Raw genomic sequence first — 5641 nt, forward strand, 5'->3', positions numbered from 1 at the left:
CAGCTACCAGACCATCATATTTGAATCGTACTGTTTTGCCAACAACAAAACTCTTGCCTCCTTTATTTTTCTTTTATATTTTTTTCTTCTGCAGGTTTTAGTTTTCAGCTGTAATCATTTTAAATTCTGTTTGTCACAATAAACTCCACTATGGCAACACGGTCTCTTAAATTTTGTGTTTCTATGCTTTTAAACAGCAACAGGATTTCTGAAGGGCGCATAAATGTGTTTTCATTTACCAGAACAAGAGCATGTTGTTAACTGGTGTAAATGACAAGTTACAAATACATTGATTCTGTCAATATCAATACATTGTAAGACAAATTCTTACTCCAAACAACCTACAGTCAGTTAAATACTGCTGAACACATCAGAGATTTGTTTGCTGATTCAAAAGTATGTAACCCGGCTATAATGATATAACTGACAGAAGTACTTTGCCTTAGAGTAGTTTGGCAACAGAGAACTACATTTTGCTGCAGCAGTGCCATTTTCTTTGTAAACTGATTGGATTTTAAGCATATTACAGCCACTGTGCTCCAAAAACATGCTAACCCTGTTAAAGTCTGCATATGTTGCTCTTTTGATACCAACAAGCTGCACTTTTGTGGGTTGAGCGCACTCTGCTTGGAATAGTCACTATTTTCTGCTCTGTCTCAGGTTTTAACAATTATCGTCTTTGAGCTACACCTGGATGGGAGCTCCGGATCCCCTAACTCACATGCTGCTGCTGCAGCAAGCGATGAATCAAACAGCAGGCAAGTGCTCGACAGAGAGTAACATCGTTCCAGTTGCTATGCAACTGAGTTTAACAACAACTTATGAGCACATACTTGCTAAGATGAACTAAGCAAAGACATACTTGTGAACTAAAAGTGAACAAGACAATGAGAGCAGTTTCTACTTGGTCAGGAGCCTCTGAAGTGAACTGTGCTGGTGGAAAATGTACCACAGCTGAGCAGGTCTTTAGCATCTTCAGAGGTGATGGTCATCAAATCCTTTTTTCTGCCTGTGGGATGATGCACATTGTGCTGGTTCACATGTATTCAGCAACAAATTAATATAAAAAATCTTATACGTGTTTTGTCTCATTGCCTGACATGAAACATCCTTTCTATGTATATTGTTCAACTTGTTGATTTTGGTTATTGTGAATGGTGTATTCACACAACTGAATATCATTTTAGACTTACAATGTCCAGATGTACAAACCAACATTGGTCATCAGTTGTAATGGTAATTATTTATCTGATGACCTCTGACACCTTGTGTTTGTTTTCCTAGCATGTTCTTTTTTACTAAACACACTTCCTGATTTCTTGTATTGCTGGCAGCTCACAGGGGGCCGTAAAAAGTGCAACATGGCTTAAATCCTGCATTCCACATTTAACTAATGACCTATTTTATCATTTAGTTTGGATGACTTTTTGTCTTCCATCGGTCTTCTTGTCTATTTTCTCCTTTCGGTTGCTCTTTAATCTTTGTCTCCTTTAGTCTCCTCTCTCCCTCTTTTGTTAGATTGTGTTCTTTCAGCGTCTATTGACTCTTTCCATTTGTCTCTTTCTCTTGCTGTCTCCCTTTACACTGAACGTTTCTCGTCTTTTCCCCATCTTCTTTCACTCTTGGACCGCTTCCTTCTCTTTTTCCATCTCTCCCTCTATCTCACAACATTCGTCTTTTCCCAGCTCCATTTTTGCCTCAGTCTATCAGTCTCTCACTCCGACTTTGCCCCGTCTCCCTTTCCTCCTCATTTCTCTCTCATTTGCTTTCTCTCTCTCGGCTGGCGGTATAAATAGGACTCCTAATAAAGTGCTAATTAATCTCTGGTGACAAAATCAAAGAAAGCACATCTGCATTGCTGAGAGGAGCAACGGAGGACGGGAGGGAGGAAAGGGAAAGCAGTAGGCAGGAAGAGAAGGGGAACGTAGGAGAGGTGGAGAAATAGGGAGAGAGGTAGATGTAGATTTACCCAAATGCTACATTTGGATATGTTCAAATAAGTTTTAAGCTTTTAAACATTTGAATTTACAGCATCATCGCAGTAACTGATGATGATGATACAGTATATTCACATGAGAGAGCCATGTTTGACCTTTTCTCTGTATTCATGGCTGAAAATGCTCTTCCGCTGCCCGGTCGAGTGGATGATTTTCAAAATCAACTATTCTTTGCATGACTAGCTACATTTTATGTTTTTTCTCCCATCGACAGCAAGCTTGCTAATTGTGCCTACAAATGTCAGAGAGATTAAACTTGAGGTAATGTGATGGAAGCAGTGTGGCTGGCAGGCTGCTTTGGCATTTTGTTAAGAGTCAGGTCTAGATTAACATGTATTTAGACCTGAGTTTGCCTATTACAGTATGTGTGTGGGGTGTAGATCACAGTCAGTAGAACTGAATTATATAATTGGAAATGGTGAGAAAATAAATGGTGATACTGTTGGGAATGACAGACAAAACTGGGTTATGTGATGGAGGGGCACAGAAAAAAGTGTGAGAGAAAAATGGGAAAGCCATTACACTGAAGGATGAGGACAAAGAGATGGAGATAGATGGTGAGAAAAAGCTGTAATGTGCAGTCATTGAAAAATGTGACAGGAGGGAGAGAGAAGTTTCCAACTCTTCACATGGATTTATGTACAAAAAAAAGATCAAATGTTGTGCATAACTGTGAGTTATATTAGTCATCTAAAGCTCTGCTTCCACAAAGATTGACGAAGCTGAACACTCAGCTCTGTTGTCAATCAGCTTTTTAACCTAATGAATAATTTAAACAGTTTGCCTCAAGTTCACATCCCAACCATACAGATATTTTACCGTCAGGTCGTGAGAGGTGTCGAACTGGAGAATTGAAAGCAAAACAATGCTTTAAAACCGGCATGTTACAAACTTATGAACATGTGTGAACAAGTATTTGCATGAATAACTGCACTAGAATAACTGTAACATCAGTTTGAGCACAGTGCAGTTTGGGATTTTGTCCAACAGAACAGAACAGAACGCAGCAGTATTCTAGATTAAGATACAGATTAAAACACATCATATCAGACTCAACTTAAGTTTATACTTTGTGACTCTTTGTGCATCACTGATCATTCTGCAGACAGTTCATAATACATCAGTCACCATCAAAAAATAAAAAGGCAGATTGAAATCTTCATTAATAATCATGTTTGTGTCCATTTTAAATGACACACTCTCTGCCATATGAAAACTGGGGTTCTTACTGTAATACTGCCCATACCAGCATCTCTTCATCTGTCACAAGCTTTCATGGTTTTGTCTAGATTGCAGGGTCTGGAAGCTTGAGAGCTCTCAGGATAAAACCATGTGCACTCACTCCAAGCTCACATTCTAGTACTTTCCACCTTTGCAGAGCAGAAAAGCAAACTACAGACATGCAGCGTTTATTGGTGTTAATATTATTCTTCTATTATTATTCTAATGCTATTCTTTTCTGGGTTTCATGTTACTTTAGCACTCTGCTCTCTAGTGGTCAAATTTGCTAATGTGGTTTTCACTTCCTTTGTTTTCTGAATAAAATAATAAGTTTGAGGTTTTGAGACAGTGATTAATTGACAATGTCATTAGAGCCAGTGTTGTAAAGTCTCAGACTGATTCAGGATAGACTTAGGTGTACTAATACAGGGCAAGAAAAAGTATGTGAATCTGTTGTGGCATTAATTTGTCTTAAATTGCCTTAAATAATAACACAGAAAATGTTTCATGTATTTGTTCAGAACAGCCAAAAAAAACTCATAGTGATAGTGGAATAAGTACAATATGTAAACTCTTGGAATTAATAACTGGTTGAACCAGTTTAGTAGGCAGCAGCTTTCTTCTTGTCATAGACACTCTGCTTGTTCAATGTTTTACCTACTGTAGACTCATGAGCACAGATGTTTACCAGTTGTAATGATGCCTTTAAATCTTTGGCTGTCACTCTGGGTTGTGTGGACTGGTCGCCCACTTCTTGGTAGAGTAGCCACAGTCCTAAAGTGTCTCCATCTGTAGATTGTTTAACTGTAGACCGGTGACGTTCTAAATTCTTTAACATCACTTCGTAACCCTTTCCAGCTTTATGTAAATCAACAATTCTTGATCGTAGATCCTCTGAAAGTTTATTTTGGCGAGGCATGGTTCACATAAGCACATTCTTCTTGTGCGGAGAAAACTCAAAAGGTTTGAGTGGAAGTAGCTCGAGTCCACACCTCCAACTCATTTTCTTAACAAGACTAAAGGTATAATAACACCTGGACTCCAGGTAGCTTTTTTGAGGTCATTAAGGGTTCACAGGGTTACTATGAGGTTTTTCTTAATAACAACATGAAAGAGCAGAATTGTTTTTGCTTTATTATCTTCAGCACATCTTATTAATCTTATTAATACTGATGACATAGATTAAGATCAGATCATATTTTATGACAAGTTCCAAACAGCTCACATACTTTTTCTTGCCACTGTAGGTACTATTAGGACTCATGTCAAAACTATGAGGTAAAAATCTAAAAAGCCTGAGCTGTGTCCCTCTGGAGTCTCGAGGTACCCTTTAAAAATGGAGAGAAAGCAGGAAGCCCTGCAGCAAGAGGCTCCCAGTGGACAGGCAGCTAATCTGCAGAATAACTAACAGAAAGCGAAAGAGAAGGGACGTCAGATTCAAAGCCACTGTTGGTTAGTTAATCACCATGGTTTAGAATGTAATAGGTTTGATGTGACTTCACAGGCAAACCTGCCGGTGTTGGAACTATTAAACTTCAGATTCTTGGACTCAGTGGAAAAGAGAATCACAGGCAACCTGTAGCCCCTGCAGCTCTACAAAGCACAGCTACAGCGTGGACTGATACTACAATGACTGGAGGGAGCTGCCGTTTTTTTGACACAGCAAATTTTATTTAATTTTTTTTTTTAGCTCCATGAGGACTAAAAAATCTCAGCTGCAGGCAGAGATGAGATAGAACAAGACACTGAATCTGCCAACCTTCTCCTGCTGATCCTGACCTCTGACCTCTCAATAGGGAGCAGTATATATTTTCTTTCTTACAGTGGATCATGATCTTTGTATGGCTATGACACATAATACATATCTTTATTTAAATATCAGGAAAAAACAGCAAATGGTTGAGCAAATAGAGTTTTGGCTTCTTTTTATTTCGTTATTTTTTAAATCAAAAACAGGAGCAAGTTTTGTTCAACATGATTTAAGATGCTGTATATTTCTCTTGTCTGTGTTAAAAACAGATTTTTAATCAATGAAAAAGTATATAGTGGATTATTGTCTAGGTCTATGTGCAACTAAAACACCTTCGTACATCTGTATCTGCAGACATGATGTGGGGAACAGAAGAAACAGTCATGGCTGCTCTACACTTTGACCTTTTGACTATAATGTCACTGGTCATTGGTTGTGAAGCGTGACCTCCTCTGTCACTTTGGACTAGAGCATCTCCTAAATGTCACACAGCACAGCCTCACATGTGATGTACAGTGCATGTGCGAAGCTCCCAACTATTAATGTAATGTGTGAGAGCCGGTGGTGCACTTGGCTGCAGATTGTGGAAGTCACAGTTTTGACTGCATGGCAGGTTTGTTCTCCTCAGCTGTCAGATGTTTCTCTGGGTGCTCAGGTTCACAGTTACTGAGAG

This window comes from Anabas testudineus, chromosome 5 (assembly GCF_900324465.2).
Source record: "Anabas testudineus chromosome 5, fAnaTes1.2, whole genome shotgun sequence".
Taxonomy (NCBI): Eukaryota; Metazoa; Chordata; class Actinopteri; order Anabantiformes; family Anabantidae; genus Anabas; species Anabas testudineus.